This window comes from Carassius carassius, chromosome 38 (genome assembly GCF_963082965.1).
Source record: "Carassius carassius chromosome 38, fCarCar2.1, whole genome shotgun sequence".
Classification (NCBI taxonomy): Eukaryota; Metazoa; Chordata; class Actinopteri; order Cypriniformes; family Cyprinidae; genus Carassius; species Carassius carassius.
The window spans coordinates 24411732-24428685 of NC_081792.1; the positions used below are offsets into that span (position 1 = coordinate 24411732).

A 16954-nucleotide genomic window follows, 5' to 3' on the forward strand; every position below is an offset into this window, starting at 1 on the left:
GTTTTATCTTTGAGACTCTTTGGGGTTGTATTGTGGGGTTATATTGTATCTGCTCTAGCACTGTGGATTTACTTTTGCTTCAAATTGTCTCACTAGACACCTAACATTTTGGACTTGAAGCTCTTTGCCCTTAAACTACTTGACCTGATTTTATATTCAGTAACCACTGGCTTAACTCCAGGCTTTGCATTCATTTTTCCGTGTAAATGAAAATGTTTAATTTAAAATATATCAGATCACCATAACAGGATGTTACAATTTGTTTAAAATTGGAGTATCATAGTTCAGAGACCAATTGTTACCACTTGCATTTGTTGCTACAATCACAGTGTTTGGAAAAAACAAAAAGAAAAAAATTGAACTGAAAGGAAAAATCACGGGCCGTGTGAAGACCTGAGGGGGAGCGAGGGGGTTTGAGTGGGTGGGTGGGGGTTGTCTGCTCTCTGAACTTACTCTGTGAAAGTGGTCTCTGACCTATGATATACAGAGAAGAACAACAAACAAACATGACGTTTGTGATATGACAGATGTCTAATGTTGATAAACTGTTCAAAGACTGATGTGCTGCTGCTGTACACTGTATTGTGCAGTGTTTAGAGGTGCTGCACCTTCTTTTGTTCCATTTCTTAGCACTAGATCTGAGAGCTTTTTCTCCCATGTCATTGGGTATTATAGTAACCTGGAATAACTGGAATGTTTGCTGCTAAAATTGTATATTTTATAATATATAAAGCTATTATTTGTTTTTATAAATAAAAAAAATAAAAATATATATTAATATATAAAATGATTTTATTATATCTTGTATTTTAGTTATATATTTTTTTAATTATTATATTTTTTCAGTTATTATACATTTTTCAGTTTTTCTGAGGTGAGACCCCCGAACAATGCACATTGAACCCCCAACTGATTCCCTGGCACCACAGCCATTTTTTAAAACATAAACAACTGCTGGTGTTTGTTCACTGCTGTTCATTCTGACTATGGGTATTCTGAGTATGTTTTAACTTTCTTTCTTTAGTGTCTTTTTTTTTCTAATTAACATTAAATTGAATAACCCCCGTAAAGGGATAATTCACCCAGAAACAGAAATGCTGTCATCATCTATTCACTCTCATGTTGTTGTAATATTCTGCAATATTATATATATATATATATATATATATATATGTAATATTGCATAATAAAATTCAATAGGGTCCATGTTGTTTCCGCAGAAGAAAATTGTCACAATTGCGTTGCAAAGAAGAAAGTGAGTCATGCAGGTGTGTATCCATGAATCCAATGTAATATGAATTACCAGAGGTCCAGTTAATGTAAGCCCAAACTTTTCATTGACAGGCATGATTAGTATTTCGCTACTGTTTGTTAGTAAAGCCAGTTTCTGTGCAACAAGCCACGTGGCAAGTATTTCCAAGACTACAGTATGAAAAAATGGTCTAGATGAAAACCTCTGCAGTATTACTGCAAACTTAGACCTAACACAGTAACCCAGCCACATAATCCTGATGGGTTCTGATTAAAATAACAACAAAAAACATTCAGTTTCTTTTCATTATTTAAAAAAAACTGAGAGAGGGATTATGCAAACATTTCATCAAGATGTGATTAGAATTATGTATCTTAGGGTTTCCGAGAAATGTTTCTCTCTCTAGAACAGTATAAAAAAGGCCCTCCCATCAGAACTCAGGGTGGGCTGTAAAAACCAACCTTGATTGAGTTTGATCATTACGTCCAACAACAAGATAGCACAACGGAGTTAATTATCTGTGCTGGATTTTATTTCCTCCTCCCTCGTTTTCTTAAATAGGGGTGCTGGCCCAAGCTGCAGCAGTGACGTTACTGTACATCCCCATTTTTACCTTGTCGACGGTTGCATTATACAAAAAGATTCATGGTACTGGTTAACAGAAATGTGTAACGGATCTGAATTTACACAAGTAATGTATGTTGTGGCTGGGATATGCAGCCTACTTGTGTCTAAAGTAATTATCTCACACTTTCAGTGGCCTGCACCTGTTGCAAACATGGATCAAAACAGGTCTACAGTCAGAGATTTAACTGTAGTGCTGTCACTTTTAAACAACTGAAAAATATTAAAACATAAGATCTAGTGTTTTTTCATGTTTAATTAGTCTTTTGTTAAAACATCGAAATCAAACATTAAAACTAGACAATCTTTTACAACAACAATCATTTTAATCTCATGGAAAATACGGTAGTTTCACGGTAAACAAAAAGCAGGCTTTAATTACTCAAAGCATTTGTATTGAATGGAGTAGAAAATAAATTCCTTTAAAATCTTCTGTCTCAGAATAGAATTCAGAATAGCATACAATGAAATAAATAAATAAAAGATATAATTTATTCCTGTAATGATAGATAGATAGATAGATAGATAGATAGATAGATAGATAGATAGATAGATAGATAGATAGATAGATAGATAGATAGATAGATAGATAGATAGATAGATAGATAGATAGATAGACGGCGCTCTTTTCTAGCGTCCATCAACACTCCATTAGCAGCAAAGCAAGCGAGCGGTGGCAGGTTGTGTATGACTGAATTCTGACGTCGCCCCATATAGATAGTCAGCCAATCAAATGTGAGCGGGCGCTCCACACGCTACCGTTAAATCAGCTCACGCACTACAGGCTTCAAGGGAGCGTTGCTTCCAGTGTGTGACGAAGGTTCAATAGAATTATTTAATTGGTCGAGGCTCGGTCTAGACAATCGGAGGCAGGGAAACTGAAGAGTCGTCACAGCCCACTTTAAAACCCCGTCAAAACCGACTCACGGGCTCCACGTCAATGAGAATAACGGCAGTAATTCACGGAGGACAGTCCTCAAATCTCCATCCTCAAGTTCTGGGGTGGTACATATTTTATCTGAGGTAAACTACGGGGAGAGCTTCATCTGAAGGACATTTCTCAGAAATTCATCACCATCAAAGAATATCCGTCCGGTAAGACTGAACATTTTTAATATTATGATCTTGTTCATATAATTCATTTAATCTGTCATAGATACAATTCATGTCGTGGTTTCCCATATTTTTAGTCCGTTGCGACACACGTCTTGTAAAAATGACATTATAATTTCTCAAAGGACATAGAAAACTATTGCCCCTGTGTCTAATGAACGCCTTAAACGTGTTTCTAAAATATACGTTACTAATTTGTTATACGTCAATTAATTGTGTGGATTATTTAAATGTCAGTGTGTAAATACTTTCTGTCGCTTAGTAACAGCAGAAACTTTCCTGTGTGTTAAAATGTCTCAAATCCTGGTACGGTGTCTACCTACACAGCATTTTTGGCCATCCTAGGTGCGCGTGCAGATTTCAAAACTAAATAGTTATCGTCTTCGATGCCCCCAAAAAGTCTGCACGCCCCCAAAATTACCCAAATATGCTAAGTAACGTTAGACAGCTCAGTAGGGGTTGAGAGACACTGTCAATAACAAAACATGAAATGTCAGTGTGGTCTATCTGCTTGTAAAAAAGAAACAAAAGTCTATAATATTAGACTGTATTATCTATATTAATAAAAGTCAACATGATAGGTAAAAATTGATAGCCTGAATGCACTGTAAGTCGCGTCTGCTAAATGCATAATTTTTTTTAATTTAATTTAATTTATATATATATATATATATATATATATATATATATATATATATATATATATATATATATATATATATATATATATATATAATGATTTATTCGCCATTGAGCAAAGTGAAAAAAGTTTGTTTGTTTTATGACAATCATAAAATCAGAGGAAAAAACCTTAGACCCTCATGACTGTGTCAAGGTCAGTAAATTGTTAAAAACCAGATATTAAGGATTTTTACGAAGAAACACTTTTTCAAATAGAAAACAAAAAATATAAAACTGGTATAAATTATATTATATATTAACTTTCTAAGAACTAGCTGCTTGTGTAGGTTGATAACTAGTATGATATTCAGTATCGTGTGTTCACTCTGTAGGGCACGTCAGGTGATAGATTAAGGCACTGAAGGTGCTGTGCTTTAACCAGTGATTAGCTGAGGAAGAGTGAATGCACGATTTCCCTGTCTCTTTCTCCTATAAAATAATTGATTTCTCTCTAGTCCTGTCATTTTGAATGCACCTCGTCTTAGATGTTTGTTCTTCCTGTGTTCCAGTTATCTAAAGTGACACTTCACAAATCAAGATAACAGGTGAATACAGGAAATATGATTCTTATGTGCACATATACTGTACCTACATTATTACTGTTTTACTTATTGTATGCCCCTGAAATATACAGAAATGTCATTGGAACAAGCCCTTAGGACACTCGAAAAACTAATCAAGTTTAGAGTTGCTTCAAAGGTGGTTCAATGGGAAATGCCTCAACAAAGGTTATTTATTCTTATCTTATGGCATTTTGGGATGGCTATTTATTTTGTATTTGATATAGAATTCCATTTAAGCGTGACGTGAAATCAAACATTAGAGGTGATTTACTAGGATGGGTCAGATCTGAACCATGTTAGCCATAGTAGATTAGTCTGATCTTTGTAATATCAGTACAGCTGGATATTCACTACTGCTGAATGAAAATGAAAAGAAGACATTTATTTGCTTAATATGCGTGAAATGTGAATAATAGTGTTCTACAAGAGAGTTTGAATCAGTAAAGATGCATGGTTTTTACGACTCAAGGTGACTTTGTTCTTCTTAAAGGAATATTTCCCACCAAAATGAAAATGTACTCACTGTTGGCCCCATGGCTGGACTGGCCATTGGGCATACCGGGCATTTGCCCGGTGGGCCGACGTGCTTTTTGGGCCGATATCTCATACTCATACTTTTTTTTTTTTTTTTTAAACGGCCCATAAAATTTGTACATCGGCGGCCCATTTGTTTTGTTTTGTTTTGTTTTGCTTAATTGGCGGCGCTGGGTTTGTGCCGGTGTAATGCATTGGTCAAAGTCAGTGTTAGTTTTTTTTTCTGACAGACCAGCCCATGAAACACGTAGATCAGCGGCCCATTGGCTCTTTTCTTGATTGACACTGGGCTGGCCCAATCACAACTTTAAACGAGTGAGCGAGCGGCAGCAGTGTCAGTGTGTATCTGTAAAAAAAGATGGAGAAGAAACGCAAGGAATGTGCAGATAAATAGCGTGAAAAAATAGAACCAGGCCCTTAAAGCAGACACTGTAAACTGTGTCAAAATATATGTTTTCTGACCTTCATCAGCTCCTGTGGCAGATGATGATAGTGAGGACGGAGGATCAGGAGAGATATGAGAAAGTGTAGAGCCTGCGGTAAGCATAACTACTTTCAAAACACTTAGGCCATGTCATGAGTGTAGATTATTTCCACATCTGCATAGGTGACGATTACCGCAATTCACTAGAAATTTAATAAGAGGCGTTTGTAAACCATGTTTTCCGCCAAAATAAAAGCTTGATGCAGTTTGCGTCAAAATAAAAGATCATGTGCTTATCTCTTTCAAGTATAGAAATTGGTACAACTAATTAAGAAAGTTTCCTTTATTTTTTTGTGCATTTGTTTTACAAAATATGGCTATTACTGTCATTGGATTAATATTATAACTATTATTATGTATAGGTGTAATGTAAATAGACACTGTAACTAAAAGAGGTTTGAATTTTTCTTTGTTTAATTTGCACACTGAATATGGGTTGGAGCTTTTAATTTTGAACTCTCAAAGTGCATCAGATTAATGAATTTAACATTAAAATGCACAAAATTTTCACACGGGGGGCATGCCCCCGAACCCCCCTAGAAGGACCGAGGACACACCACCATAGTTTTAATAAAAATCCTGTAAGAAACAGTGGTATTGCTATGCCAGAGCCGCTTATAGCTTGTTTTAGGATTCACCGCTGTGGAGTATAGTTCAACTGTAATAATAAATATACAATTTTGACTTATTTCATCTGTTAACTCTCACTCGTTCCTATACTCACTCATTACATGGCATTAGTGGTTTTAATGAATAGGAGTTGGTATGCATATAATTAAGGGCGTGCAAAGATGGGTGGTGTTTATGATCATATAGTGGGCCGGTCTGGGCAAAAATGCCCGGGCCGATTTTTTGTCCCAGTCCAGCCCTGGTTGGCCCTTCCAATATGTAGATTTCTTTTTTGTTTGTTTCTTCATCATAAGAGATTTGAAGGAATTTAGCATCACATCAATTGCTCACCAGTGGATCCTCTGCAGTGAATGGGTGCCATCAGAATGACAGTCCAAACAGCTGATAAAAATACACAGTAATCCACAAGGAATCCACATGATTCCAGTCCATCAGTTAATGTCTTGTGAAATGGAAATGTGCGTGTTTGTAATAAATCAGTAGAGAAATATGCACAAATCAAGCACAGTTTATAAGTGAAAACAGTCTAAGCCATTGTTAAACAAATATGTCGGAGGACTTTCACTGTTTTGAAAAGACAACAGGGGATGGACTTTTTCATCAGCTGTTTGGACTCTGATTCTGACGGCACCCATTCACTGCTGAGTATCCACTGGTGAGCAAGTGATGTAATGCTACATTTCTCCAAATCTAGAGAAACAAAACTTGCTTACATCTCGGATAGCCTGAGAGTGAGTACATTTTCAGCAAGTCTTCATTTTTGGGTGAACTTTAATGTAATTTTATTTGATTTTAAATATGTAAGATAGTAGATCATTTATTGATGGACATACAACCCGAATTCCGGAAAAGTTGGGACGTTTTTTAAATTTTAATAAAATGAAAACTAAAGGAATTTCAAATCACATGAGCCAATATTTTATTCACAATAGAACATAGATAACGTAGCAAATGTTTAAACTGAGAAATTTGACACTTTTATCCACTTAATTAGCTCATTTAAAATGTAATGCCTGCTACAGGTCTCAAAAAAGTTGTCACGGGGGCAACAAATGGCTAAAAAAGCAAGCAGTTTTGAAAAGATTCAGCTGGGAGAACATCTAGTTAATTGATATCAGGTCTGTAACATGATTAGCTATAAAAGCTTTGTCTTAGAGAAGCAGAGTCTCTCAGAAGTAAAGATGGGCAGAGGCTCTCCAATCTGTGAAAGACTGCGTAAAAAAATTGTGGAAAACTTTAAAAACAATGTTTCTCAACGTCAAATTGCAAAGGCTTTGCAAATCTCATCATCTACAGTGCATAACATCATCAAAAGATTCAGAGAAACTGGAGAAATCTCTGTGCGTAAGGGACAAGGCCGGAGACCTTTATTGGATGCCCGTGGTCTTCGGGCTCTCAGACGACACTGCATCACTCATCGGCATGATTGTGTCAATGACATTACTAAATGGGCCCAAGAATACTTTCAGAAACCACTGTCGGTAAACACAATCCGCCGTGCCATCAGCAGATGCCAACTAAAGCTCTATCATGCAAAAAGGAAGCCATATGTGAACATGGTCCAGAAGCGCCGTCGTGTCCTGTGGGCCAAGGCTCATTTAAAATGGACTATTTCAAAGTGGAATAGTGTTTTATGGTCAGACGAGTCCAAATTTGACATTCTTGTTGGAAATCACGGACGCCGTGTCCTCCGGGCTAAAGAGGAGGGAGACCTTCCAGCATGTTATCAGCGTTCAGTTCAAAAGCCAGCATCTCTGATGGTATGGGGGTGCATAAGTGCATACGGTATGGGCAGCTTGCATGTTTTGGAAGGCTTTGTGAATGCTGAAAGGTATATAAAGGTTTTAGAGCAACATATGCTTCCCTCCAAACAACGTCTATTTCAGGGAAGGCCTTGTTTATTTCAGCAGGACAATGCAAAACCACATACTGCAGCTATAACAACAGCATGGCTTCGTCGTAGAAGAGTCCGGGTGCTAACCTGGCCTGCCTGCAGTCCAGATCTTTCACCTATAGAGAACATTTGGCGCATCATTAAACGAAAAATACGTCAAAGACGACCACAAACTCTTCAGCAGCTGGAAATCTATATAAGGCAAGAATGGGACCAAATTCCAACAGCAAAACTCCAGCAACTCATAGCCTCAATGCCCAGACGTCTTCAAACTGTTTTGAAAAGAAAAGGAGATGCTACACCATGGTAAACATGCCCCGTCTCAACTATTTTGAGACCTGTAGCAGAAATCAAAATTGAAATGAGCTCATTTTGTGCATAAAATTGTAAACTTTCTCAGTTTAAACATTTGCTATGTTATCTATGTTCTATTGTGAATAAAATATTGGCTCATGTGATTTGAAAGTCTTTTAGTTTTCATTTTATTAAAATTTAAAAAACGTCCCAACTTTTCCGGAATTCGGGTTGTAATTTTGGGCCTATCATTTCGTTGAAAATTCCCAGAGCTTTAGATTCAGAAGTTGTATAACAACATTGATTAGCACTCTTCATGTGTAGAAAGAAAGGACGAAAGGACGTTATTAAACAGATAGAGCGCAGCATGGTCTGTTATCACTGGTTCTGTTGAAAGCACTTCACATCCCAAGCAGATTGTGAGTGTTGTTGTGACAGCTCTCAGTAGGGTCAATTGTGTGCCTGGAGTGGGCTGAAAACACAGCCAGAACTTCCATTACTACACAATGTAAGACGTCTATTGTATGATGCCCCACTTGCGGATACTTGTTTTGTTTCACAATTTATACAAATATTTATAGTAAGCAAGTCATAATTGTGCGTCACTGAGGTTTTAGCAGCATAGATGGTAATGTTTTCTCTTGGTTCTTGGTTCTGAATTAATGCGACTTATAGTCCTTTTTTTTTTTCTCGTCGTCATGACATATTTTTAGACTGATGCAACTTATACTTAGGTGCGACTTATACTCAGAAAAATACGGGTAACATTATTATTATTATTTATTATGAGAGTAATTGACACAGACTAGAACTTTAATGTTTCACCAAATTCAGCTGAGATCTTCAGACTCGTCTGACTCGTGTTGCTGTATTACTGACCAGACTTACCTTCCCAAAAAATCCTATTTAATTTTATTTCATGAATTTAACTATATTTATTTCAACTTCACTGTTGTCAAGGAGACAGAACTATTTGCACTGTATTTATCAGTCAGACAATATTCATACAATACTATAACCTAGAAATAATTTAAAGGGGTCACTTTCAAGTCGCATAAGTGTCTTGACTGTGAGTGTAAATGAAATTAAGAAAAATAACATTTAAATGATAATTTTGCCACAGTTTTTGCTTGAACATGTTAAACAGACTTCCGGTGTAGGAAATGACGGAGTGAGTCGCGTTTATGCCCTGCTCCCAACCTCTACATTTATAACTTTTATTACAGTCCAGCTAAAGTGTTAAAAACGATCCCCAACGTTTACATATATTCGACAGTGCATCGCCGCTTTGAGAGAATGACCAGTAGATCGAAAAAAGGGGACCAGAAAGGAGAGAACAACCCTCCGAACACCGTGCTACCCGCGCTAGCAGATATGCTAGCTAAACACGAGGTTTCTCTTATGACAAAGTTCCAGGCGGAATTTAACACTGCGTTCTCCAAACTCGAGGAGCGGGTTGATAAATTCCAGAATACCTTACTCGACCACCAACAGCGTCTCTCGTCTTTGGAGACATTTGCAGACTCCACGAGCCAAGACATGAAGGCCATGGAAGCAGAGCTGACCGCAATGTCTGAAGCGAACGCTAAGCTACAGTCTAAGCTTGTTGACCTGGAAGGCCACTCTAGAAGAAACAACATAAGGATAGTGGGCCTTCCAGAGAACATCGAAGGCGCCCACCCCACGGCTTTTTTCTCTCAGGTTTTGGTGGAGATTCTCGGCGATCAAATATTGAACTCTACCCCTGAACTTGACCGAGCCCACCGCACCCTAGCTCCAAAGCCGGGGCCTGGCGGCAAAGCCCGGCCCGTCATCATTCGCTTCCTTAAGTTTCAAGAGCGGGAGTTGGTTGTGCGTGAAGCTCGACGTTTACGGGGCAGATTAAACTACAGGGGCTCTCAGATCCACATCTTGTGGATTACTCGCCTGAAGTGGCAGAACAACGCTCTGAATACCTGGCCGTGATGAAACAGCTATACGACCCTGGCCTTAAACCGACTCTCCTTTTCCCGGCCAGGCTGTTCATCAGGCCCGAAACCGGGCCGCGACGCCACCTCCCTTCCCCGAAAGCTGCTCAGGACTTCATCGCTTCTCAACGTCAAAGCAGCGCGGGACCCACGGAGGATGGGTAACGTAACTCGCTTAGCTTTGAGATGGCGGAGCTAGACCTACACGACTGGTGGTTTACTGTGCCAGCTTCACTCCCTTTCCAAGGGCTACTGTAAATTGAGGTCCCTCGGATGTGGTCCACTTTTAACTAACTTACTGGATGGCTAAGACACGACAACCCACTTGCTTTATCAAAAACAGCTAATGTTACCAGCTATGCTTATGCGACTATAGAGATGTGGGGGTGGAAATGCAACTTTACATGTGCGTGCGCATACCGTGTGTGTATGGTGGTGTGAGTATACACGCGCTACATTCTTTTGCAACATATTACTACGTTTGTGTGTGTGTGTATATGTGTGCATAGGTGTGTATGTATGCATGTACATGTAATTCTCTCTTAATCTAGAGCTCATTTTTTTATTTACTTTTATTTACCCATTTATTTATTATCTTTCTTTGGCAATGTTTGTGTTCGACTTTATGGTTGATGTTAATATTTTTGTTTGGCTGCGGTGATTCCTTAACTATGTGTGCGCGCGCGCGACCGTATGCACGAGCCACATCTTTTTGCCATACTGTCTATGCTTTTTGCAGCCTATTTTATTTACTTTTACTTACCTATTTATTTCTTTTCTTTCACGGTCAATGTTTGAGTTCGATTTTATGGTTTACATTAGCATTCTTGTTAAGTGACGAGTTGTTAATTCTCGTTAATGACGAGTTTCGGTTTGTTTTGGTAATGTTCTGTCACTGGACTATTTTGTTGCTCACGGGAGTTGGGGACACTAGGAATTAATGCGGAAGTGTAATAGACACACCGCTGTGCAATGGACACTGAAAATATTGCTTGTTATTGGGGTTTTCCAGGCCAGAGGGTTGTTTGTGTGTGTTTGTGTATGTGGTTGTCATCCGGTGTGCCCCCCCCCCTTTTTTTTTTTCTCTCTTTCCCTTATTTCTCTCTTTCTCTCCTTCACCCCCAAATCCTGCTTCGCCTTCTCAAGGAATATCAATAAGATATGTCAAGCATGAACAATATAATTAGATTTATCTCATGGAATGTGCGGGGGGTGGGTGGCCCCACTAAGAGCGATAAGATAATGACCCACTTACAACAACTCAAAGGTGATGTGTTTTTTATTCAGGAGACCCACCTGCGCAACAGGGAGGTGACACGACAACCCAAGGGGTTGGGTTGACCATGTTTTTCACTCCAGATTTAACGAAAGGGCCAGAGGCACCGCTATTATGATTCGTAAAAACGTCATGTTTGAACCAGGTAAAGTGGTATCAGACCTTAATGGTCGATTTGTTATCGTCACTGGCAAATTACAAAATACACCCGTCATCTTGGCCAGCGTTTATGGTCCTAACTGGGATGACTCATGTGTTCATTCATATCCAAACTATTCACGTCGTTACCAAACATTGATAATCATCATATAATTATAGGCGGGGATTTTAATCTGGTTCAAGACCCCATACTAGACAGATCGTCAAACAAACCGCACTCTGTAAGCAAATCTGCCAAAATTTTACACGACTTCGCCAAACGACTGGGCCTCTCCGACCCATGGAGGCACACTTCTCCCATGACCAAGACATTCTCTTTCTTTTCTCATGTGCACCACACCTACACACGCATAGATTTCTTCCTTCTAGATGACAGACTGCTCTCCATGATTAAGTCCAGTGACTACCACAGTATCGCAATATCGGACCATGATCCTACCTCCCTTGACTTACACTTTCGTACTCACGCCAGCCCCTTCAGACAGTGGAGGTTTAACTCTTCTTTATTAGCGGAAGATTCCTATAAGCAATTTATACACTCCCAGATAACTCTTTTTTTTTTAGCTGAATGACTTGCCAGATACAAACAGAGGTGTAATTTGGGAGGCTTTGAAGGCTTATATTCGAGGACAGCTTATCTTATCAGCTTATCGAGGACATCTCTGTGTCTAACTCAAAACGAGTTGAAGCGTCACAAACGTTAGACCTGTTACAGAAAATTAAGAGCATTGATGACGAATATGCGGTTAACCCAGACCCTATCCTTTACAGAGAGCGTCTTAGACTTCAGACAGACTTTGATCTCCTATCTGATAACAAAGCCAGGCTCCGTTTGCTCAAATCTAGACAGCGTTTTTTTGAATCGGGGGATAAAGCGGGGAAGCTTCTGGCTCATCAGGCTAGAGCTGAAGCAACCTCACGGCTTATTCCTGCCATTAGAGCCAGCTCAGGCGAGTTGCACACTGATCCTGTTATTATTAATAAAATGTTTGCTGAATTTTACGCTGACCTATATACCTCTGGTTGCCCCCTTATTGCGGACGAGACGCCTAACGATTTGACTTTCCCCCAAATAGACGCAGAATCAGTGAAAGACCTAGGTGCCCTTATAACCACTGCTGAGGTTCAGGGAGCCATTAATTCCCTACAGAGCGGTAAATCCCCGGGGCAGGATGGCTTCACTGTAGAGTATTACAAAACTTTTTCCGCTTTTCTCGCACCAGCCCTAAAAGATATGTACAACGAGGCTTTTCATCAGCGTCGCCTTCCGGATACCCTATCAAAAGCCACCATCTCCCTAATTCTTAAGAAAGGGAAAGACCCCCTGCTCTGTGGCAGCTACAGGCCAATCTCGCTTCTCAACGTAGATCTCAAAATTCTCGCAAAGATTCTTGCACTCTGTCTTCAAAGGTTAATGCCCTCCATTATCTTGCCAGATCATACAGGGTTTATGCCGGGCCGACAGTCTTTCCATAACACGAGACGGCTACTCGACATTATTCACTCATCAAATAATAATATCCCGGAAATTGTGGTGTCCCTCGATGCCGAAAAGGCATTCGACAGGGTCGAGTGGGGATATCTGTACGCGGCAATGGATAGGTTCGGTCTGGGTGAGAACTTTATCTTATGGGTCAGATTATTATACTCATCCCCGACAGCTTCTGTTCAAACTAATGACGTGTTATCCCCTCCTTTCCCACTTCGGAGAGGCACTAGACAGGGCTGTCCCCTGTCTCCACTCTTATTCGCCATAGCAATAGAACCTCTAGCCATCTGGCTCCGTGCGGAGGAAGGCTTCAAGGGCATCACACGATTTGGCGTAACTCATAAAGTTTCACTATATGCCGACGACTTGCTCCTGTATATCTCTAACCCTGTCATTTCACTCCCTGTCATTTTAAATGTTTTGGAATGGTTTGGTACATACTCCGGATATAAACTCAACTACCAGAAAAGTGAGCTTTTGGCGATAAATTCTCTGGCAAAGCAGCTCCCACGCTCGTTATCGGCATTTAAGTGGAGTAACGACGGATTTATCTAATTGGGGGTTCATATTACAACGACCGCGTCTGAATTGTTCCGTAAAAATTTCGTACCTCTGGTCGCAAAAACTGTAAGTGATTTCGACCGATGGGCGGTCCTACCACTCTCCCTCGTAGGCCGGGCAAATTTGATCAAGATGGTTATCCTCCCCAAATTCCTTTATCTGTTCCAGCACATCCCTGTACTCATCTCCAAATCTTTTTTTGACAAACTGGATTCAGTGATATCTAAATTTCTTTGGGGCGGCAAACCTGCCAGGATCCGCAAAACGATCTTACAGTCCCCTAAGTCCGAGGGGGGCCTGGCCCTCCCTAACTGTAGACGATATTATTGGGCAGCTAACATGCAAAAACTTTTATACTGGATGAGTGGGGACCACTCTCCTCCTGCCTGGGTACATTTGGAGCGATCAAGCGCACGCTTCCCGTTGCGGTCTGTCCTATGCTCCCAACTCCCTTTGCCTTCAGGACCTGCAGGCTCGTGCCCGATTGTATCCCTCTCACTCAAGATCTGGAGTCAGATTAGGAAGTGCTTAGGTTTGCAGGGTCCCTCCATCCTGACACCACTGCTCCAAAATCATGCCTTTACCCCCTCAAGATCAGATTTGGCATTCAGGGCCTGGCATAGTAATGGTATCACTAGTGTTAAGGACCTATACAAGGATGGCATATTTGCATCCTTCACAGAGCTCTCATCTCTTCACAACTTGCCAAAATCACATCTCTTCCGCTTTTTTCAGATTAGAGATTTTGTTAAGAAAACATTTCCCCACTTTCCAAACCGCCCCCCCGAAACATTGACTGACTCCCTTTTGGCGATAGACCCCAATAGTGAAAAATGCATTTCCGTATTGTACCAGTTACTGGGATTGACTTCTGCAAACCCTGGTGCCCTTTCCAAAGCCGCGTGGGAGGGCGACCTGAACATGGCTATTACGGACGAACAGTGGGGCCATGCTCAGGTTATGGTTCATTCTTCTTCCATATGCGCCCGTCATGGTCTAATCCAATGTAAGATCCTTCATAGAGTTCATTACACAAATGCAAAATTGTCCAAAATATACCCTAATGTCCGAGACGCCTGTAATAGATGTAACCAGTCAACCAATCATACGCATATGTTTTGGTCCTGCCCTATACTGACAACTTTTTGGACTAACTTTTTTGACACCTTGAGTAGAGCCTACGAACACACGATCCCTCCCAGCCCTTTGTCAGCCATTTTTGGCATTTCCCCAGACACTGACCTCCCTGTTGCGCTGAAGCGAGCCCTGGCATTTACATCGTTGCTAGCCCGAAGGCTGATTCTGCTCAACTGGAAGCTTCCCCGCCCCCCCACACATGATCGTTGGATTATAGAAGTGCTTGACAATCTGAGGTTGGAAAAGCTCAGATCCTCTTTGAAAGGCGCTACCTCAGCATTTCTGGGCACGTGGAGCCCTTTCCTGGGGCTGGTTAATTCTCTCAATCTGTCCCCTGATTTGGAGGTTTGAATCCCTACTTATTTATTTAATTTACTTACCTTTTTTTTTTTTTTGTGTGTGTGTGTGTGTGTGTGTCTGTTCTGATGAATGTCTGTTGGTATGCTCGGATTTGTGTGTTTGTCTTCGTTTTTGGCCTGTGTTGGGTTAGTTCGTGGGGTGGGGTGGGGAGGGGATCGGGTCCAGGTGTCACTTCGGTCCCATTTTGTAATGTTTATTGTTACCTATACATCTGTCACCTGGTGTTGGGAAAAAATGTAAAATCCACTCAATAAATAAAGTTGGAAAAAAAAAGAACATGTTAAACACATCTAAACATTTCTGTAATACATTTTCATTTTAATTTTGCAACTTATAAAGCATTAAAATTAGTATTAATTTTACATATTAAAACTAGTGTATGAAATGGCAAATGAAAATTATGTAATTTAATTTTCATTTTCCTTTTGCACCAAACTTTGCACAAATGTATTGGAAAATGTGAATGTAAATACAGAAATGCATTGCCATTTTGCATATTACATTCCAAATTGAATATTGCTACTCATATGCTTCCATATATTATCAATATTTAATTTATGTTTGAATAAATCCATAATTATTTTTTTTGTCAGCCACCATTTAAATGTTTATATTTCAAAAAACTAATTGGAGTAGAAATATAATTATGTAATTTTAAGTTAAGTTAGTATTAGAACTTTAATATTACAACAACTTTGAGTAATTTTTAAGTGTTTGTATACAAATCAGCAAATTTCAACCATCCATATTATTCACTCTCAGTCTCAGGTATATTTTACAGCATTATATTTTTTCATATATATTTTCCATATCCTTTACCTGATATACATCCAAAATGATCCATATTGAATAGAATTTAATCAAAATCGAATCAAAATACAAACACATTTTAAAATTTATGTCAAAACCCAGCCCCTATTAGTTGCAAATTTAAATAAATAAATAAATAAACAAAATGTGTGCACCTATATTTTAGTTCAAGGTGCCTTACTATCGACTTTTGTGTAATGACATTTTTCCAATTTCCATCTTTGGGAGTTATGTTTCAGTATTTCTTGGGAACTGGCCAATGAAGTTGTAGATCTACACTGTAGTGTTGGCAGAGCAGCATTGTTGTCCAGCATTCAAATTTAGTCAGAGCGTTTTTTCTGGAGTCTAGCAGTCTAACTGACTGACTTAACGATTTTTAATGCATCCATACTGAGTGCATGATTCAGATTCCACTGGAAAACAAGATCCAGTTTCCTTTTTTGGATCTGTTGAAGTTGAATCATCTGGTCTTGTTCAAACCAGTTAACCAAGTGGTTTTGGCAGTCAGTCACGTGTACAGTAATGCTTTTGGACACAGCACACATCAAGGCTGTGGTAAAGACATAATTTAACCCCCCCACCCCAAAAAAAGGTTCTGTCATTTACTCACCCTAATTCCAAACCTGTGGAACAAAAGAAAGAAAAATAAAAAAAGGGTAAATGATGACAGAATAGTTTACACATTTAAACACCTCTTGAACCCTAAAGCCTACTCATCTATAATACATTTAATACATTTTAATGAAAAACCTGTTGTACTCAATCTACTACATGTCTTCTGTCTTCTGATCGATAGTTTATACTTTTTAGCAAGTAAAATGCCTTTTAATATAATTCTACACTGATCAGAACTCGCGTTTGAATCATCAGTGGCAAATCCTTTACACATGTAAACGTACTTACAGACTGTGAGTCAGAACAGCCTACATTGTGGTCTACTCTCCCAGGGTCAAGAAACAGTCCTCCATGAAATGTGCTGCACACATCTGAATATGTGGGTTGAACTGTTCTGGAACAATGTTGTAAATACAAATTAACCACTGATTTCTAGTAGTGTCCCCTTTTGGAAGGCCAAACAAAGTATTTTCACTTTCACAACAAAACTGCATCTTCACAACATGGCGCC

At 39.4% G+C, this 16954-nt stretch overlaps 1 protein-coding gene across 2 annotated transcripts in view; it reads left to right on the forward strand.

The window, feature by feature from the left end:
- The first annotated feature begins 2639 nt into the window (after positions 1-2639).
- Positions 2640-16954, forward strand: part of LOC132119611 (sodium-coupled neutral amino acid transporter 3-like) — a 57780-nt gene continuing 43465 nt past the window's right edge. The window contains exon 1 of one of the 2 annotated variants that reach the window (XM_059529725.1): positions 2640-2971. The gene's annotated coding sequence lies outside the window, so the exon portion shown is untranslated. The remainder of the gene's footprint in view (positions 2972-16954) is intronic. The other variant, XM_059529727.1, reaches the window with a different exon arrangement.